The sequence below is a fragment of the Apteryx rowi genome, unplaced genomic scaffold, assembly GCF_003343035.1.
Source record: "Apteryx rowi isolate R43461 unplaced genomic scaffold, aptRow1 scaffold_25, whole genome shotgun sequence".
NCBI classification, from domain to species: Eukaryota; Metazoa; Chordata; class Aves; order Apterygiformes; family Apterygidae; genus Apteryx; species Apteryx rowi.
Genome location: NW_020448863.1, coordinates 4,126,562 through 4,149,084, shown reverse-complemented (window position 1 = coordinate 4,149,084; position 22,523 = coordinate 4,126,562).

Sequence of the window (22,523 nt, the reverse complement as noted above, 5' to 3'; positions counted from 1 at the left end):
ACACCTCCTGGGGAAGAGTAGATAGATTCATGCTGCTTCCACTCAACTACCTGTCGCTGTGGAAAAACAAGTAGGTGCATTTTAACAACCAGCTCTATGGCTGGGGAGATTTGAGTGCTTCTCCTCTACCTCATGGAGAGGGTTTGCATGTGTTTGCATTTAAAAAACTATTGTTTGTTTACTGTCAACTAGAGTTCCTACTGTGCTCTTAAAGCTCTATTTTATTTGTAATGAATTGAATTGGTCATATAATACATTAGTATGTGAGGTCTTCAGAAAGAAGGAAGGGTCAGACTGCTGTATTCAAAGGTGTTAATGCAGTGTCAAATGCTCTCATAATCCCATTAAGCACCAATCACCCAAAGATTTGTATGTAGATTGCTGCAGTGCCATTGCCCTGGTAGCCCAGCAATGATGGAAGCACAAGTGAGTCCTCTGTTCTGTCTCTGGCTTGTTTGCTCCCAGCCGTGTTATGGTGCATGTACTTGCAGGTGCTGGCTGGGCCCGCAGTGTGTCAACCCTGCTGCTTATTTAAAAATAAGAAGAAAGTAAATCCCAGCACGTTTATATACATGGTGTTGTCAGAGTGGCACATAAATGCATTGTGCAGCGTGCCACCTGGTCTCCAGCCTTCCTGCTGCACATCCCACCACCACCCTGCAGTAGTTTGAGGTGGGGCTAAATCTCCTTTTGCCTTGTGATGCTTTTGGGCAGTGATCGATGAGAAGCTGGAGTCCGCATGTATCATGGGAATGGGTTTGGATGCAACAGGCAGGTTAGCAAGGGGCTGAGGAAGGAGTTTGTGAGGAAGGGGGATCCGTGTGTGGCTGAGGCTGCCAGCTCTTCCTAACAACGAACAACAGTCTTAACCAGGGTGATCCAGAAAATGTGTCATTTTGGCTCCAGCTTTTTAAACACTCAGTTATGAATGCACAGTGAGTGTCAGGGTATGGTTACACTAACTGTTACGGCAGAGCTGTGTTCCTCAGATAACACCAGGCACAGGCACCCTTCTGGTATCTGAGTCCCAGGTACCAGAAGAAAAGGACGTAAAGTCTTTGCTCATCCAGACATGACCATGTTGAGGTTGAGTAGTGTGAATGCATGAAAGATAAACATGCTCTTGCTCTTATACTTCCAAGAGTATAAGTGCTTGCAGGGCCAGGCCAAAGTCTTGAACATGTAAACAGGAGTTTTAGTAACATAGCCAGTATATTTCCCAACATCACAGCTCCTTTACTGAGAGAGTGCTCTATATTTGGTCTTCCTGAAAGCTCCTGAAATGCCGTGATATCAGCAAAGGTAAGGGTGAGTGGCCTGGAGCCAGAGTTTTGTGTTATTTTATTTACACCTGGGTTGTAGCTATACAGCGTGTGCTTGTGTATGTATATTGGGAGTAAACGCTCGCAGTATCCTGCCTTTGGTGTTCGTAAAAAAAGGACAAAAATACATATTCAAAGTTGTGAAGGGTAGTAAACCAGTGCATACCACACTGTTTATATTGCACGCACTTTTAAGTGGCTGATATTCCAGATAATTGAAAATAATATATGTATGCCAGGTTGAGGATATGGTCCTGAACTTCATTTCATTTGTCCCACAGCCACATGACTTTTTCTTTTCTGAATTATCACTGAATAGTGTGTTCATGTGTTTTAAGGGTGTGTCCCAATAGGAAAATAGTATTTTTATTCTAATATATACTGTCTACACTGATTGTTTTTGAGCAGAGCACGTGGAAGAAGAGAACTGAACTTAGCATTTGTTGGTGTGCTTCTCTAAATACTCTGGTTCTGGTTGTCTCAAGTCCTGACTGCAGGTGAGCTTGGGGCTTTAAGGCTGATTTACACATGCTCTGTAGAGCAGCCACAGGTCTGGGGCTGTGGAGCAAACTTTTTCCACACAGGGATGCGAATGGGTCTCATTTTTGGTTTGGAAAGAATACTCCTAGGAGTTTCTCAGTTTATGTAAATACTTGACCTTCTTTGCTGGCAGGGGGGCCCAGCTTAGCTGTTTGTGGGAACTTTTGATGTTGATATCCATGCTATAGGAATGGTCACCAAACTCTTCTGCTGTGACTTTTGAGCTGACTCGAGATCAGTTTAAATGATGGTGTCTAGATAAATAGCTTGATGCCCTCTAATGACACATTTTCATTAAAATAGCACTTTTTCTCTTCCTATTCTTAGCACATATTTAAAATCTCTGTGGTGAGGTTTTAGGCATCCCACTACTATATTACATGTGAAGTAATAAAAGAAAGGATACAGTCTTTTAATGGAAAAATAAAAAGATATTTTCATCTGAGAATCATGCTTTGCTGCCTGTTCTTTTGGGCAGTAGGCTATGCTACTGTTGCACATTAATTATCTAAAGGAGAAGAGCCACGTTGATTATATTGTCATCTATTAACACAACAGACACTTGGAATGCATCTCCTTCTAATGCAAGCTACAGCACTAGGAGCTCACACAGCAATGAAGAATGTCTATTCCATTTATTATTGTTGTTTTTTTATATTATATTATTGAAATAGTAAAAGAAACTGTAGTAACCCTAGTAATTTGTATTGTGCTAGCACCCTGTCTTTATAATTATAGAGCAGTATGCTCTTGTACCAGATGCTGCACAAGAAGCACATGGCAGGTTTGCAAATCTTTGCATTTTCAGGAGCTATGGGTGCATATGTCCTTAAGCTTCCTTTGAAAAATATCATATAGGAGACCAAAGTGGGTCTGCACAAAATTAATTTATCCTATATATAACATAGTTATTTTTTAATACTATCATCTTTCTCTGACTTATGAGTCCAGTGATCTAATTTTAATGTGGATAGTAATTAGAAAGGCAAACACCACCAGAACTTTGAGCCCACAAATGTTGATGCATGTATCTGGTTTGCTTTTACTGGGCTACTCGTGAATTTACAGATTATCTTCCAAACTGTTTCTCAGTTTTGGGGGGTTACTTCTTCAGATTTTACTGTCTCTGGTTCAGTTATCTTCTTGAACACATAATTGGGTTTAACTGACTTCAGTTTAACAGTGGTTTGCATCAGCCAGTCTTTCTATAAGGAGGAAAGGACAGTCTGCTGATATAGATAAGCAAACTGACTCAGCCTTTACCACATTATGCAAATAGCACATTTGTGGAGTTGCCCTAAGGAAGATTATTTGTATTTAATTGGCTAATTTCTACTGTCTGTATTCCAAAAAGATCTGACCTCAAACTTATTGAAGTCAGTGGAGGGACATCCATGCATTTTTTGAAGTCTGATCTGAATTCCAGCAGTGCTGAACTAGACTCCCAGCAGCAAATGCTGTAGCTTGCTTTATACTTTCCTCTTCCTCTGACCCTTTAATGTTTAGCTCCCAAACAAATTTTGCCACCGTGAGTGATCACATAAAACAAACTTAAAAGAAGGATTTGCCCAATTTTCACATGTGTTGGTGAAAATTGAATTTTAAATTTGCTTATACATTTCTCACCTTCACCTTCCCCCTTTCCTACACACTTCAATGTTCTGCACTCAGGGAATAAACTCGCCCCATCTGACAGCTTAAGCGATCACAACACAAACAGCACCATGCTAATTCTGCAAACTAAACCTCATAGCATACCGTTCACAACTATCCATACTCCAACGTGTCAGCAAAAAACCCCACAATTGGATAAATAAATTCAAATTGGTACATTAAAAACGTGTGGCTATAGTTATCTGGAAAAAAAGGGAGATTACAATTATTGGTAATTTATTTGTTGATATTATTCACACATCTACAGTCAGTAATCTGTATGATAATTTTCTGTTTGTTCTTTATTGTGCTTGGAACACAACACCATTTTCCATTCATTTGCTGTCCTTTAAAATGAGATGCAATGATTAGAATTTATATATACTGTGTGTGCATACATAAATAAATATATATATATACATACACACACACACGCACACATTCTTTCTGTTCTCCATTAAACTTAGAGAGGAGATATTTTCTGCTGCTGCTCTTTTCTTTTTGCCCCAAGGACAGCAGCACTGATATTTTCACATATTCTTCTACCTTGTCTTCCTCTGTCTTTCCATTTTGTGTGGATTGCTCAAAGTTTTAAAACCTCGCAGAGGTCCTATTCATGGAGGAAAAAAAATAATGATAAAAGACAAGAGACCATAAAAAAAGATGACTCAGACAAAACCAATAGAKACTAACGTCTTAGCATGCATTGCTTGTTGCACGTATCACTTTATCATAGCCATCAATCAGGCTAGCTCAGTCAAGCTCCTGGAAAAAAAATCCCAACTAGATTGACATTTTCAGTTATCAGAAAAAAAAAAAAATCTTTAGACTGAAGTCCAAAAAAATGCATAATTAACAAAAAAGCATGGGTTGATGGATGCCCTAAATTAGTGGAATTAACATCTGTTTTTATTTTGTTAACTTTTTCCACTGTATGTGCTTGCTCATTAATAGTTAATGGCACACATAATTCTAAGAAAAATAGGTTTGTATGGACTCATTGGCCTAATTTTAAAATGTTGGCTTCCTAAGGCAATATTCATGTTTAACATATAGATATTTGCATCAATGGATGTGTGAGTAAAATGGACACTTATGAATATACAGTGGTTACCGTTACTTGCTGATGCTTGCCAAGATACACTTTATCATTTTGTCGCTTGTTTTCCTGCTTGGAGTGGCAGGAAAGTGGCTGTGGTATCCAGGATACCACTCTATGATAACATGAAGAAGAAGAAAGCTCTCTTTTGAAATAACGGGCGTGGCTAAGTAGCAACCTGAGCATCGAAATACGGAGTTTGCCAGGCTCCCAGGCCAGGTATTTACGCTCGCCTGGTAGGGTTTGCATTGGTAGTGAGGATTCATGTACTAAGGTTTTTTAAAACTAACATCTGCCATAGAGTAAAGAATAACTCAGCCACACTCATAAAAATGCACCCAGCCAATAATACTGTATCTGACTGTTATTGAACATATGCATTGTGATAGCCAATACTGGTCTTTTTGGGAGGTTGCAACACAGGTAGATGCTAGTGCACCGAAGGCCACAGCCCAGGTACCATGGGTTGTTTCTTGTAAAATAGCCTGATCAGTAGGACAAATAACAGGTAGCATGTGGGATCGGGTTTAGTGTAGCAGAAGTCAAGGTCCCGTTTTGTGCCCCATTAACACCCTTCTTTGCTCATGGAAAAACCTTATTAAGCTGGCCCCTATTTTTTCTTTGATAAAATCACTCAGCTAACAAGTGTGAATGGCTGTGTGCTGATAATTGTTTTCTGGAAAGGCTCCTTGCCAGTGTCATGTCCCCATGTGTTAGAAGTGGTTAGTCAGTTGTGACTCATAGTTTTCTAAGCGTGTTGATGCCAATATACTGGGAAGCACTTCTGGAAATAAAAGTGACTCATACTCAGTAGAGTACGTCCCAGTGAGGCTGTGAGAATGGGATGAATTTATTTCCAATATTTTTAAAGTGCTGTGAGTTTCTCTAGGCCCAAGGAAGAGCAGACAGGGCCTCAGCTTCTGAGATTCGTGTGAAAAAGCCTCTTCCCCATAATACATGCTTCATCTTCCTAGGAAAAACTTTGTACTGTTGTTCCAAGGAAGCTAGGAACGTCACATCCCAGCCGTTGTATCACTAGACCATCTCTTCTGCTTCATCTCAAGATATTACAGGAAAGATTTATCAAGAAATCCTATGTTTTGAAAGATGTACTTGAGCTGGGCATATAAACCACTGGAGCAGAATCCACCGAATTAGCAATTTTACATATTAAACTACCATAGAAGAAGATCAGCATGCACAGTGAAAAACAGCTTAATATTTCTGTGGTTTGATCCAAAGTCCACACAATTCAGCGGTGGCTGCATTGTTCACGGTGTATTTTGGCTCTGACTCCTTTTTCACACTCGCGTTTTGATTCGTCGTCTTTGACGAGAGGGATAGTCGTGTCTGCGATTCTGCTGAGCCTCTAGCTCTGGCCCTGCTGGAGCTCCCTGGGTACTGCTGCTTATTCATTGGAGAAGCAATACGCATGCAACGTTTGCCAGCTTCTGTGTTACGCCCAACAGGTGACTGCCTTTCGTCAATAAGGTTTATTCTTGTGTGCATACTTGAATCTATAAATAGACAATGTGTGTAAAGTGCTTGAGTATCCCTTAGGGAGAATATGCTTGTTCATAAGTACAGGCTGAGCGCTGGAAATAAAAGTGACTCTCTGGAGAGTTAAGTCCGCCATAACTAAACTGCTCGTTCTTTGGGCTACCAGCTTTCCTTTCTTCTGTGTCTCTATGTACTTGGCTCAGTGGAAGGATGATTTGGATTGACTGCAAAACTGTTTTCTGCAAGAAGGAACAGAGAGAACACTCAGATTTATGTGCTTGTATTGCAAGACTATCTTGGAGCCTGGCTCATTAGCCAAGATCTCATGCTGGACAACACCAAATTAAAGTCTGGTCTGTGCCACAGAAATCACCTCATCTTAGTTCAAGTAGTTCAAATAATAGTTGGTTTGATAATTATAAATAAAATGGAGGAGAACTTAAAGCTTGGTGATATGAAAGGGCAGCAACACTGTAAAAACAATTAGGTTCCCTGAATTCAGCTTGGATAAATCCCATAGCTCTCAGAACCCCTGACTCTGTCTCTGAATTTACTCCAGCTGCAGCCAGCAAATAATGAGCCTTGTGCCTGCAGTGGAGCCATTTCAGAAAAATCCTGTGGGAGAAAGGAAAAATTCAAATCCAGACCCTGCATTTGCTCTATTCTCAGGTCAGCCTCTGTTAGAAATATGTAATGTAAAAACATGCCAACACAATCTGTATTCTAAAAGCAACACTCCCACAGCTTTCCAGGGTACGCAGGATAAATCAGAGATAATTACTGAAGTGCTAAGTCCTGACACCGATAACATCAAGTAAAGCTGATTAAACAGAACTCTGTGACATTTACTTTTAGAACCTGAAAAGTAGCAAACCCAAGTGTACATTGAGTAAGGTGTGAAGTCCCCTTTATGTCAGACTTCTGGATGTGTGAACCATGGCTTGGTTATATTACAGACATGCCAACCTTTGTCCCTAATTGGTATATTCTTTATGAGATGAAGAAGTTGGAAAGGAAAGTGGTAATAATACACACTCTTCTCTATGCTTGGCATAATAAAAGCAATATATTGCCAATAGCCTAGATTCTTTTTCATTTGTGTATTTAATAGAGTAAGATAAGAATATTAAAAAAGGAAGAAGCTTGGCCAATACTTAGAGAGCTGCAATTCGATGCTCCCAAGGAGAATAACTTGTATTGTTTCTGCATATCCTCCTGATTTGCTGGCAGTCAGAAAAGGTTGAATGAAAGCAATAGTGTAATGTAATAGGTTTATTCATAAAGATGAAGGCGGTAGATGACAGTACAGATGTGGCTCTGCAGGAAATCTGGCAGTGCTGGACCAGGACTTGGTGCTGCGACATCCCAGGCCAAAGCCTGTCCGGGTCCCCTTCCCCAGGGGACCTCACTGCCCAACCTGCAGCTGCGTAGAGACAACCTGTGGTCCATTCCTGTGATTCTGCCAAGCTAGGCTATTCCACATGTTTCTGTTCACAGAAAGTATCTAAAAGAGTATCATCAGCAGAAAATGCTGTAATTTGAGGGTATTTTCTAAGTTACTTAAATCCAGTTTTGTCTTGAGGCTCTGCAAGTACATAATACAGGAGTAGTGTGCTATCCTTGGGGGAAAAGTTATTTCTTTTCTAAGAAACCCCCTCTCAAATCATGTAAAAATTTTTCTAGTATCTTTATTGGCTTCTTAAGGAAATATGAAGCTCCCAGTCAAGCATTCCATACGCAGAGAATTCAGGACCCTCGAGATGGGTTAGCTTTGCTTTCATTCTTCTGTTCGTCCAGTGAGTTTGGCGCTCATAAAAAAGAGAATTTTTGGAAGACATCCTAGCCTAGGCATTTCCATTGGGATTTGACAGTCCTTATTTCATTCCTGACCTGATCCATGTTTATTTCAGTGCTGGACTTCCCCTGCATGTTGAACACCTGCTATGTATGCAGGCGGTAGAGAATCTGTGCGAGGAGAGACGAGGAGGTGACCAAAATCCCACTTTGCCTGGGAATTTTATGAAAATATAAATTAGAATGACCTCAACCTGCTCTGCTGTGTGCATGATTTAAGAGTTGGACATCTATATTTTGAAGAATAGTGTGCAATTTGTTTGTGAAGGCCAACATTTTAAAAAATGAAACATTAGTAGTAGGTGTCTAAGACCCAAGTTTAAGTTATCTCATTTATAAAATACTCAAAATATCTGCTCATGGGGACTGASCAATCTGTATGCGTCACATCAGTTTATAAAGTTATCCTGTAACTCATACTGAAAGTTAAGGTATGAGTGCAACCTTAACTTCAGTATTTTTTGATATTGTTGTGCTTAATCATGCAGTCTCATGTTCTGGGCAAGTCTTTATGGATTTATTATTTTATAAATCACCATATATACATATACACATATATAGACATTAAACATCTTAACCCTGTGTCAAAAATAAAGTAAATAAAAAGCTGAAAGTAATTATCAAATAATTAATACATCTGAGCAAAGAAGAATACTTGGATTTTGATTTTAGCAACCCATGGATTAGAAAATTTGAAAAGGAAGCCTTGGGCCTGTTTTTTTTTTTTTATGAAGATTAAGTTGATTTTTATTTGCCTATAATGTTTGCCATAATGAAAAGTTGGTATTGAAGGGAGCAGCCAATAGTTTCTTCTTTTCTTTGGCTGCACCTGGAAAATGCTGCAGGTGACTATATTTGCAGCTATGAATTTCACAGATAAAGCTGTTCAATATATAATCAGCTTAAGGGGAACTATTTTCTGAAGTGCAAGGTATGTAATTGATGCAGTTTTTTCCAGATAAAAGAGTAATCAAAAAGCCATTTGTTTGTAAATTGCAAATTTTCCTTAGAAAGTAATTAAACCATGTAATTTAGGATTTAGTTAAGCTTGTCAGTGTTTCTTTTTAAGAACAACAGAGCCCACCAACAGAAGAACAGCCCCCAGATCTGAGCTGTTATAGTTCTCTTCCATATAAGCTCTTGATCAGAGCAGCTTTAAATGGGATTCTTCTTTTTTCCTCCTTCTCTTAGTTTTGATTATTCTCAGAAGAAGAGTAGCTACCAGATTGTTTTTACTTTGATATGAGGCATATCATATCCTTTGTATGTACTGGAGGTTAGCTCTCAGATGCAAAGTATATCTCAGGATTTCCTTTCTTGTTGGTGGTAATAAACTTCATTTCATTTAGCTATGTTTACTGTAATCCTTAAGGACTGGTAATAGCATGTAGTTAAGACAATATGCCATGACGTTGCACTTCAATTTATTTTGATATCTACCTCTCCACTGCCCCAGCTAAATGAAGACTTTTGCTCAGGATGTAGATGCTGGAGGTCTTACCATCCAGAGTGTCGTGGAGGGCAGCTAGTTTCTGTTCTCATTGTGTCTCCTGGCTTGAGCATGCCGGGTCGGCTTGTGTTGGGAAAGCACTTATGCTGGCGCACACACAAAAGTTTGCCATCAGCTACTGCATTTGGGAAGACTGGTGTCAAACTCAGCCTCTCTGGGACTCAGAGACAGGGAAATTGTGACTGGCAGAGTAGGATAGAGCTAGACTAATTTTTTCGTGCCTCCAGACCACCGGATTTTGAGGTATTTTTAAGTGTTGGGAACATTTCCAACTGTTTTCAGATCATTCCAGCTGAGCGAAAGAAGCACAGCTAAAATCCAGGTGTGCTGCCCATTCATTCCTTTTCTTCTTTCTGGGAACTAAATGCAGTTGCATGAGGCCCTACAAAGCACATCAATTACAGAAGCAGGTAGGGCTGTGGGAAAAACATTCCAGAAACATTTTCAGTTGGAAAAAGAAGTGTAGTTGAACTTGAAATACTTTGTGAAATGATGTCAGTGGTGCAGAAATTTTGTTTCAGAGGAAAAATCCCAGACTCATCCTGCGCTGATATATTCTGCTCACACGTTTTCAGAATGAAACATTCCTCCTTTGAGAAGAACATTTTGAAAGGATTTTTTACTATAATCTGCAAATTTCAGTCCACAAAGATTCAAGAAAAATCCGTCAGAGAATCATAGATTTTTCCCTTTTTCTTTCAACTGAAGCCAACCTCTGGACTTTAACATCTCAAAAACTTTCCCCAGTTGGAATTTCCATTCTTTTCACACATCTAGCCTCGAACCATGGGGTCCTGGCCTTGTGTTTGACCTCCAGGTGCTATTATACAAATATACATGACAGTGGTGGAGTCTCATCAGCTGGAAGAGCTGAGAAATTAAAAACTTAGTCATTCCACAAGCCCCAGTACTAATGTTACATTATGTAATGTAGCTACATTTGGTTTTTTGCATCTTAGTGCAACAGAGTTTGGTACCGGAGGAGGTAAAAACCTCAGATCAGTCCAGTTTAGACTGTCATCCTAAATCAGCTAAATAATGTTAGGAGGACTTAAACTGGGAACAGTCTTAGTCCTACACTAGTAAAAGCCACAGTAAAAATTTTTTTTTTTTTGCTCTCCATATTTGGATTAGGCTTTGTGTAAATGAATGCTAAACTAAACAGCTTTCATGGTTATTTTGTATCAAGGCTGAGGGGGTAAAACATATCTATTCAAAAAGAAACAGAAATAAAAAAGAAAAAGAAAAAATATCTTGAGTGTTTTTGCTATTAGCCAGTCTCTAGGCAACTCCTGGCTGAGGGCAAAGCTAAATTAAATTTTATGGTAGCAGGCCAATATATATATCTTAGGAGCTATTTTTAACACATGTACGTCTACCATACCTCACATCTAACAGCTTTATTTGAATCTAGGCTATTCATTGGGAATAAGCATCTAATTAATTTATCTCGTGAATATCAAATATGCAGTTAGTCACACAGCATTCAGTATTCCAACCATTATCGACCGATGTAGTCTCTTTAGTGCTCACAATGACTCCCGGAAATGAGCCCTATTCAGTACCTGACCTGCTGTATAAAGAAAGACATAAATGGGTTTACCATATGCTGTTTAATTTTGTACTTATAATTCTTTCTTCTTCTTTCTGTTATGTGTGTGCGTGCATGTGTGTGTGTGGTTGTATAATGAGTTCTCTTTAATCATAACAATGCTAAGGAAGTAAAGGAGTCTTTAAAAGACTAAATAATATAGTAATCTCAAATCCCTGAAGATTAATGTTTCTCTACAAAGATAGTTCTAAAGAAAGATACTTGCATGTATTTCTTCATGTACATTGTGAATAAGAGGTAATAGGCTCAGATTGCAGAAAGGAAGATTGAGGTTAGACAATGGATGCAAAACTTGGAAAGAGTAATGATAGATATGCCTTGGGAAGTAGATTTTCCAGAGGAGGTTGTATAGTCTCTGTTGCTGGAGGTTGTTAAGGAAAGATTTGGCAAGCAGCAGGAGAGCGGTTCAGGAACAGTTGATCTTGTCTTGGAGTGGACTCATGGATGACGTAAACTCTCGGACTCCTTTCTGGCAGTATGACCGCGTGTCTGTGCATGTCTGTTTCTTCAAAAACCCCATCAGATTTGGCAGCCGTATTGCCTTTCTCAATAGCAGGCTCAAGGATCAAATAAGCTTGTAAGCTGAACTATCAGATGAAGTTGAAGCATATTTATGCAATACTGTAAAGCAAACGTCACTGTTCTTGCCCTTGAGATATTTGGTGATTAAGTACAATTTCCCAAGCTGGCAAATCCAGTCCCTTTTATAAAAACACCAACTTCCATTATTCGATGACTGGCTCCAAAGGTTTAACCTTGGAGAAAATTCTGGGTGCTGAAAGATTTTAAAGACCAGTAAATATGATTGTAATTTCAGGAAAGCCTTGCGAGATGAGGTCCAGCTCAATTCACTGTAGTGCTTTGGCAGTGTATACAGCATAGCAATTATATAGAAATTGTTTCTGTGAGAGTGGAGTATTAGAAGACATCATACTGTTATATAGCACTGGAGCCTTTGGTCATAAATCATGTAATTTGTGGTAGAAACTAAACTAATAAAGTATTAAAAAGAGGACAAAGAAATTCCAGTACCTTTTCAAACTCTTCGTCTTTATCTAAGGACTTAGTTTACAGGGGTGATTTGAAGTTTAATGATAGATGGCAATTTATCAGTGCTTTTGTTTTTTTTAAGTTATACTTCATTTCTTAATATTGTTTAACCTTTGTGGCTTTTGATGGATATTTTTATAAGCTGCTAAACTAACAGCTCATAAATAAAGCACTGCAACCATTCCTTGAGTTGCAAAATGTAGGCTGTTGTGTTCTCAGCATCAGGCTGTTTGTTTAGATGTTAGTGTGGAAATCAATTTTTCAGATTAATCACTGAATAAAGCAGAGAACACAATACTGGTCTTAGGCAGCAGAATCAAAATATTTGAGTGGGACAAGAGTTCATTAATAGTCAACATGAAGATTCCTAAACACTCCAATGTTTTAGAAATGCCACCGTGCACACATGGATATAGTGTAGTGTTTAGAAACGCCAATGAAACTTAGCACACTTCAAGCTGTTGGTAGCATTGTTAGCCTTTTTCCTTCAGTGGTTTGGGGTAACCTTCAGAACTATGTTGTAATTCCCTTGCATTTCCACCAATTTGGAAGGTAAAGGTGGGAAATCCTTCATCTGTGCTAGCCTGTGATATGGATACTCTGGAGCGAGGGTTATAAGGGGTAACTCTTGACCATACGAAGGGCCACCATCCACATCCCAGGTGCACCGTGAGGGCCCAACGGTGGGGTCCCCATCCTCCTCCAAGGCTCCACATTTCTCATAGGCAACAGCACCAGCATTTTCTCCTGGAGGCTTTGTTTATACTGTTTTTTCAGCCAGCAGTAGCCAGAGTAGGCACCATGGTTCCCATTTGCTAGCCTAGGCAGGCTGTAACCCACACTGGGACGATCGCAGGCTCCCCCATTTGGACAGTGCTGGGCTGCCCAGGCACGGGTTGTGCCTGCGGTGGCTACACATGCTCTCTGTGTGAGTGTGGTGACGGGAGGCTCCAGTGCGAGCCACAGGCTCCGTTTTGAAGCAGCCCTGGGACTAGTGGAGCACAGTGTATTTTGCATTCACGCATCTTGGACCTCTCAGTCAGTCTCAATGGTGTCATTCAGTGAGTTTAATAGCAACTTTTTTGCAGCTATAATAACTGCTCTGAAAGTCAAATCTAATCTCTTAAGGTGCTAAATGTAAACAAATGCTACTCTGCATAAAAATGCCTTTCCTGTATTTTTTTTTTTTTTTGCAAATGATAAAGATTAAAGGAAATACTTTATAAAAACAATTCTCTTTAAACCCTTAGGTTTAAAGAGACACTTTAAAGAGAGGTTTAAAGGGACACTAATTACTTTTAATTTCAGTGTGTGATGGTCCTTATCCAAGAGAAGTATGCTGCATGGGTTATAAACCATTTTTATATCATATAGCAATAACAGAGCATGCCTGGAGTCAGTTGAGCTTCCTCCCTGGTTTTCTCATCTCTATTACCCTTCACCATGATTAAACATGCAGTGTTTCACTGCCTGATCTTGAAGGGCATTCAGGAAAGTTAACTAAGCTCTTGTCTCCTGCCTGCCTGAGCAGTTGTGTTTCTCTCTTGTTGTGATATCACCTTTGAAACAGAGAATCTCTTTCCAAGGGAACTCAGAGGGTAATAACGCCTGTGTCAAGACTGCAGATATCTCACTGTGGTTCCCACAGCAGAAAGGTCAGCTCCAGTGAGGGCTGAAGCAAACATTGTCCTCAGCCGACTGGGAGCCTTGGTGATGGAGGTCACTTTCCAAGGCATTATAAAACTGATAGAAATTACTCTTCCCTTTCCAGAAGCAGTAGAGCCTAATATCCTCTTTCTAAAGTGTCAATGATGACAATTTTCCCTGTTCTTTCCTCTTTACTTGTGCAATGTGTTGGATGGACAATGCTGCACACTAGCATCTGCCCTCTGCAGACTAAAGCTTGGGAATATGCAAACTCTGTTCTGATCTGCACCTTGTTTAATTCAACATCAACCCCAACCTCTTGGCTCTTCCTAGGAGGCCAGCCCATTTGCCATCTTTTCATGTGGTTACACTCCTGCTCCCTCTGTGTGTGGTCCTGCCGCCTTCTCACTGAAATCCTGAAGATGCGTGCCTGCTGGGTCATCTCTGTAGGGAAATGAGCAGAGAGCTTTTCACAGTTCGGGGGATATCTGGGAATAGGTTTATCCACACTTAGAATGAAAATAACAGCGTAACCATTTTCTGTGTTGACGTTAGAGTAGCCACTCTCTGTGTCTGCACTATTAGAAAGCTGCTACTCGCAGCTCCTGAATGCTCATGCATCTATATGCTTTAAACCTTCATTCTGTTTGTTTTCTAGGCCACAGAGTGTGCCTCCTAATCTGTTTGGAAATCTCTTAGGATATCATAGGTATTACCAGAAATAACCAACCACATTCTTAAGCTAGCTGTGTATTACGCGTTTTAGCAAGTGTTGAAGTGCACGCTCCTGTAAATGTTTTCACTCTATTTACAGGAAGCTTTGGAAACCAGCACAGGGTTTTGTTCAGAAACTCAAGCTTAGAACATGGAAATGTTATGTGATGGTCTGTCCTTCCTCTCCACGAAGGTGGCCTGGGCATTTTCCCCTTCTCAGACACCCCTGCTTTTGGCAAAAAAAACTCTCTGAAGCATCTGAATCTCTCCACCATGTAGAATGGATGGACCTCATGTCTCATCCAGATTGATCATTCATAAAGTCAGGTAGATTATTTTAAAGCTCCTGATGTTATTTCTGGTCATCACCAGAAGCCAGCAGACAGAAATATGTATCCAAATGTTTCAGCTTTCTGTAGGAAAAGGATGTAATGTATTTTTACAAATGGATGAAGAGTGTAAAGTGATTGTGTATTTATCCTAAACTGCCTGAGGTTCTTGATATCATTGAAGCAGAACTCCAACACCCTGAAAAAATAATTTCTTTTTTCTTCCAGTCTGGTTTAAGTGGTTGAAATGTCTTTTACCTTCTTTTAATATAGGGAGGGCCAGCTTGGCTTTGTGATTGCTTTGATGAAAGTACATCAGTAGCAATGATAATACCAGCAAAAATGTGCATAGGTCTGAGAAAGAGTAACCAGTTCTAGTCACAGCAAGGAATATGAATGTTGTTTTGCTTCAGAATATCCATGATTAAATGATTGGCTATTTTAAAACAGAGATAGAAAGATTTATACTTTATCAATATAACGACTGAAAAAAGAAGCCTTCCAGACTATGTAGTAAAATTGAAACTTTGCTGTTCTTCTCAGTGAACTCCAGCCTTGACCATAACCTCAGCACAGATTATCATGTTAAAATTTGTAGAGACACAAAATATCTTTCTCACATAAATAGCTTCCAGTTGTTCTTCAGCCTAAGTGGGAACAGAAGCAGTGACCAGGAGATTAAATTCTCTATAAGCCATTTTCAATCCCCTGAGCCATCTAGCCACTTTCTGCATTTATTTTTCAGAAATTAATTTTTTAAAAAAGCCATTGTTTTTGCAAACAGCCCTTTGAATTCCATCCCAGTGGCATTTTAGAGCATTATTGCAAATTATTCAATTTATATGCATAGTCAAGCCTACATCATTATTCCCATATTCTACTAAGGCAGGAAGAAAAAAAAAACACACTCAGAAAAGAAAGGCAAGAAAAACAAAGGCAAAAACTAGACCACCATTCTAGAAAAATAAATATTTTACTGGGCTGAAAACAAGCCTAAAACCCTTTCATCAAGGTGATCTTTTTTAGAAAGTCATTGTAAGTGACTGCAGGAAAACTCAAAAGACATACTGAATTATAAACACCAATTAATGCAAGTATTAATGTTTTTGGCTGTATACAAGATGATCCAGTGTTCTTAAAAAATTAATAAAAACGATTACAGAGACTTATGCACATACCTGAACATGTTCCAACTTAGCAGCTCATCATTATTCACAGAATAATTGGCTGCTCATTTACATCTTGTGAATTTCAAGGCCTTTTTAACTACATATGTATTACTTTCTCATATACCCTGCTTTGCAGTCCATGCTTCTGATGGGAAAGATGAAGTAAGCACAGTCATGGTTGGTCCCAGAAAAAGCATAAGGCATAGACTATTCCTCCAGCATATATAAAATATTTAATGGGTTCAGTGTTCTTCTCAAATCTTACACCTGATCATCTGGAAACATCCAGGTCTGAAACTGTGCTTCTTACTGCTGTGCTTCCTAGTCCTTTTAATTTTGATTTGAACGTAAAGCGGAACAGAGCCCAGCCAAAGGACTGGCTGTCAGCAATGTTGTTATAATTTAAATTCAAAAACATACTGCTGAAAAAAGAAGGAAGAAAGTTATGTGGTAGCAGAGCTGACAGTTCCCAAAGTGTAAGACATTACGATGCACACTCAAAACTTGGGTCAGATTTGTCAGAGTCAGCAAATCTGCAAATACTAATGGTGTCTTTTCCAAATGCAGTCAATTAGAGAAATGAATGAGTCTGCTCCCGTGCTGTGCCAAATTAACTGTATGGACAAACACCCTTTGTTTCAGCTCAGAAGGAGGGAAGGTTTGATGCTTTTGCCTTGAAGTATCTGAGCTTGTTGAGACCTGTGAAGACAAAGAATAAAGCCACAACAAGAGGAGTCGGAGGGGGAGTAAGATCTTCAGCCGTGCCCACAGAGGAGCGGTTGCAGCAAGGTGCTCCACACCTGCTTTCTTGTTTGTTACGTGTTGAGAAACCTGGGAGAATGGACCTGTTCCTCCCCAATGGAAAAGCAAGGCAGAACTGGTGGTTTCTGGATATTTGCACTTCATCTTGTGCTGCGTCAGCTCATGGTTAGCGAGTAGTGAAGGCCACAGGATGAGGACTTTGGAGGGGGAAAAGCTTCTAGTTGTCTGCATCTTATCAGGAAGGCTTGGGCCATTTCTGTTCACCCGCACAAGCTTTGGGAATGTGCTGTGGTCTGCAGAAGAGCAGTGGAAGGAGCATAGCTCCTCGCTTGATGCTTACCTGGGAGTAAAAGGGAGTTAGCTGCAAAGTGCTTTCCCTACACCCTGCCCTAGCATATATTTTAAGAAGGATCTTTGCTGGGAGGCAGTTTGGAATTACTTTTTCCTGGCTTTCTGATTTAGTTTACTTAGAGAAGCTAGCTATTGATTACGAGTTTGTAAGGCCTCAAATGAGGTCTAGGCCAGCTGCTTCAAGACACAGATAAGCTGCCAGGTGATAATGGCTCTGGCTGGCTGCTGGCCTGGCTGAATGTGGGCAGTTTGGTAATGAGCAATCCCTCAAGTCATCCAGTCTCCAAAAACAGGCTTTTTAAAATTTATAAAGTGCACTTCTAAGACTTAACATGAACACTGTTTAAGGAGCTGATTGCCCTCAAGTTCACCTTGGGCCTAATTGGCTTACTGGCTTAATTAACAAAGTGCTTATTAATGTCTAGTGGCAATTAATTTTCAGGGGATTATTTTCTATTAACATCATGAGTACAGAATTAACATTGTGCAACTGTGATTCTGGAAAACCAACCAGTATGGGGTGTGGTTTTTTTGTTTTTTTTTTATATCCAGCAAAATGTATTCCTTTGGTCATATTGTACTGATTTGCCCTGTAGTTGTAATAATTAGCATCTGTATAAAACCAAGAGTTGCATATTGAGATTAGGGCCATTTTGGAAACAGTGTCATGGTAGCTTTTACTGGGCTTGCATAAATCATAATGAGCTGATGATCAAATAAATGAGTTTTGTAAGAAAGCATAGTATCATACTAACAAAAGGTACATTTCTGAATGGTGATGAGCTTACAATTTACAAATTCAAGTGAGTTGTTTTGGTATTTTAATATTTATAATATGTTAATGAAAATGGGAACAGGGACAATAGAGCCTGAGTCCTAGCTATAATCCACGAGTTCATTTCATAAAGCCGCAGGATCGTGGTATGTCTTTTATGTGTTTCGTAATGGGGCAGTCTCACTCCCATGTAAATCTGGGAGTGCTGGGGAAGGCCAAGGAAACCTCTAGCCCAGTGTCAGTAGTAGTTACTTAGAGAAACAATATAAAACCTGGGTAAATTATACAGACATACTTCAGTGGACACACATTCCTTGCTTTCAGCCATCTATAGTGCAGGGACTTTCTTAAGGCATGGAGTCTCCATAGCCAGTAGTCACTGAAAGGCTTTCCTTTCATGACTTTGTTTAACTGTGTTTGAACCCACTGGTACTTTGGATATCTGCACATCCTGTAGCAGTGAGTTCCACGATGTATACATTGTTTGAAAAAATGTTTCATTTATTATAAAACATTTGCTTGCTAATTTCCTTTTATTTATCCTAGTTCTCATGTTCTGGGAAATAGTAAATAACCATCCCTTTTTCACCTCTGGGCTACCTGACATTGTACAGACATCCCATTGTGCAGCCCATTGTGCCTCTTTTTCTCTTACTTGAAAAATTCCCGTTACTTAATCCTCACATATTCCATACTTTCCTCATCCTTGGCACTTTCAGTTTGGAAAGCGGGTGACCAGGATCTATGAGAGAGGTTTAGGAAACTGAGGAGATGCAGATGCAAGCTGAGTTTCAGAGAGTCCCTAACCAGCAGATTGCCAGAAGGTGAGCAGCAATGTAAGGGCCCTTCTCGTGGCCTGTTTTTCAGATCATCTGCTACTGTCAGAGACAGAGTACTCGGCTGGATGCACCTTTGCTTCTAGTATGCCAGTCCCATGTTTTTCTGTATTTCTTGATCATCTATTGGTTCTATAGATCGTCTCTCCTGTTTATTGCTTCTGATGTGTTTGGAAATGTTTATATCAGTTCATCATCAGTTTATATTGTTGAGTCGCTCTTTAAAACGTTTTTACCCCACCTTATTATAATTGCATATATCCTTCATTTTCCTTGTTTTGAAGTCTGATGTTTTATTTCTGGTGTCTTCTTTACTCTGCATTTTAACTGTGAYGGCTTTTCTCTGGGGGAGGTGGGAGGGAGTTTAATGTTTTAATGTTTTCTTCGTAAGCGGTATATATTTTTGGGTGTGTTAATATGTTGCTTGCCAAAAGGCTTTGAAAGACCTGTTTGACTCTCAGCAAGCAACAGGTTCTTCATCCCTGCTTTGCAAGAAGAAAAGAAAACAGTTTTTGATTTCTCATTTACTGTTTGTGTGATGTTTTGGCAGCTGAGTCGGTCGTATCTGGAATTGTATCTCAAAGCATGTGAAATTTGGAAATAGAAATAAGAAGGTGGAATTCACCCCTCCTGAGAGCCACCACCACAATGAAGTTTCATATTAGGCTCACTCATGCTCTCCTATAAAGCTGGTGAGGGGTTGGTGGGCTGCTCAGGCTCTGTGTTGGCCTTCTGCCAACAGGAGAGTTTCAATCTCAGTAGCTCCTTCAACAAATTCGCTGGACAAGCCATGGGTGATATTCGTGGCAGGTTGCCTCACTATAGCATGTGCATCTCCAGCAAAATGAAGCTGTGGACCTATATTGTGTTCCATATTTTGATAGTAAAACGCACCCACTAATAATAACAAAAAAACAGCAGCTACATGTCAGTGATAAAAAGTGCCACCTGTGAGTTAACATGAAGTATGTTAATCACCTTTCTACAGCAGGCAAACATCCACATTTAATTTTGTTTTATGGTTTTGTAATAAAAACTTATTTTTACTTCCTGTCCCTGTACAAAGCATGTGCTGTAAAATAACCAAGAGCAATCATCCAAGTGTGAAGGCAATAGAAAGCTCCATTCAGATTTATTATGCAAACATGAAAGGGAAAGTGTAATATACAGTATATTGGAAAATAAAGCAAATATATTCAGCTAGCATGTAATTGTGCCTAGATTTTATAACTCAGCTGGTATTGTGAGGTACATCCTGGGAACGAGTCACAGAATTTTACGTATCGTCCCATTGTTACTAATAACCTCTATTTCTGTAACGTCTTACATCCCAGTTGGTCTCAGACATTCGAATGCTGTGCATATTGGGAACACTTCATCTCTGTAAGGGTATGATACAGCAGTGGTTTAATGCTGCGCAGTAACTCTTCAGGACAGGAAACGGTAATGCCTTGGTGGTTCAAGCTGCAGGAGTACAGGAGGCAAAGCATTATCATTTGGGCCGATGCCTTGGCAAAATGCTGCTTCAAACAATGTCCGTATTAGTTATGAAACAGTGTTTGCGTGTAACCCAGGTGGAAGCACTGGCAGCACTGCCAGGGCCCAAGCAGCAGGCTGGCTGTAGTGAGCACCCAGGGGAGTGAAGCTCTGAGATTTGTGTGGCCTTGGGACAGGGCTGCCTCATCCCCACAGCCTGGCTTGGGAATGGCGACAGGTCTGCTGGTCCGGTCTGCCCATGTGGGCTGCTGATGCCTTTGTTAGCTGACCGCTAGCTTGCTCTGCCTCTAAAGAGAGTGGGTCCAATGGGGCAGGACGAGCACGGGTGACCTAGAGGTGACCCCCGTCCCTTGGCTGTGATCATGGTCTCGCTTCTCCCATTTGGTTCCTGCTTGGGGTTGGACAAAGTCAGACATGGGGATCTAGTGAGGGTTTGTCCATCTCCTCATGTGGATTAGTATCTAAACCATGGCATGTTAATTTTATGCTAATTTGCCCTTGCTGCTTCTTGCACATAGTTGAAAACCATAGCTCCCATGAGCATCTGTGAGAAATCCAGACAGTGCGTATGTCCCAGCTGTCCTGCAGGAGAAATGTCTCATTGCTGGGTGAATCCTTTTACATATTTTGCCTGAGCAGGACAAACATGAAAATGGACAGTCTGTTCCTGCACCGCAGCTCTCATTTTAAGGCTGCAAAAGCAACACTCACCACTTAGTTCCTAAGAAATGTAACACGTGAGGTATAATATAATTTATTTTGGCTTCCTTTTATTCAAGTGCTTACACCCAGAAATGACAGAAAAGGGCAAGGACAAAATGTCATCTTTATCACTGAATTGAGTTCTCCAGGGCACAGACTGCCTCTTATTTTTGCCATGGCAGGACTGAGCGTGAGGAAACACTGGCTTCTGTTTTAACAGAAATAAATCAGAGTAACCATATGCTTAGTGCCAGCAGGACTGTAGCAAGTATTTTGTATCTGTGTGTCTGATAAGTGCTGAGGCTGTTTTTCCCTTGGCCTCCAAATAAAGCAGCACATATGGGCAAGTCCCTAAAAGGCAGCGAGGAAAGATCTGCAGTTGCTGGCCCAGGCTGTGCAACGCGTTACGCAGTGAAATGGTGAAAAAGGCTGTTGCTTGGCTGTAGCGCTGCCGCGCGAAGGTTTGACAGCGTGCTGGAGACTGCAGAGGAAGATGCGAATGGCTTYGTTCTCTTTTGCTGGATCGTTCCCCCTTCCCTCTCTCAGAGCCTTCTCTCTCCTTGACCAGCTCCTCTCGGGAGAGACCAGTAACAGCGTGTGCGCTGGSAGGTGGCTGCCGGAGCGGACGGGGAGGAAGCAGCACACTGTGGCCCCACGAGCTGAGCCAGAGGTTAGTCTGCATTGCCGTGCTGGCGACTGCTCTTGTGAGCCTCTGTCAGGGCACTCTGGGGCACGGGCGGACACTTCCGCTGAATTTTCCCCAGATGTGTGAAATAAGTAATTACAAAATCTTCAGTTGTCGTCCCTGTAAATGCAGTCACATGTCCCAGCAACTGATGTTCAGGGCCTTTGTGAAATCCTCTGAACCTGCCTATCCATTTGCCTGAGCACTGGTGGGTGGAGGTCAGGTATGGGGATGCAACGCTGTTGGTCGACACCTATGTTGCAGGTGGCAGAACGCAGGCAGGTCCCTGGTCAGAAGACAAGCTTGGTTGTCCCTTGATGGGCTCTGTACTGGGGCCTGGAGTCTCCCTCATAGGCCTCCGGTGGTCTCCAGGAGCCAGAAGGTCACCTGCTGAAGACAAGTGCTGTGGGGAGAAATCACGCACTGAACAGAAAAAGCAAATTCTGCTCTTGTGTCTCTTTGCCGCAGGAGCTGGACAGGTATAGAAAAAGAGGGTGCTAACATGGCAATCTTTGCCTGTACTGTGCTGCCGGGGTCCAAATCTGAGGCAAGACATAAGTGGGTCCTAGGCCGTTCTCCAATGTGACAGCATCTACCAGAAGCTACAGAAGTTGCTATTGTATAAATAGCCCCATCCTTGGGACCTGACCCCAGTTACTGGAAAAATCACGTGTGCTTTACAGAATAGACACAACTCTGCTCTAACCATGCCAGCAGTTCATGCTATCGCCCTTGGCCTAAAAAGCAAGTAGTACAAGAGGCAGTGCTTTCCAGAGGCAGTTTTCCATTACATTGCAGAGCAAAGTTCTCCTGAATGAATGTCAGGGAGAAACCACACTGTAACAGGTTCGCTGGGCATGGCTGGTTTTTACACACAGAAGGGAGGTCCTTATTGCTAGAGGCAAGAAAAAAAAAA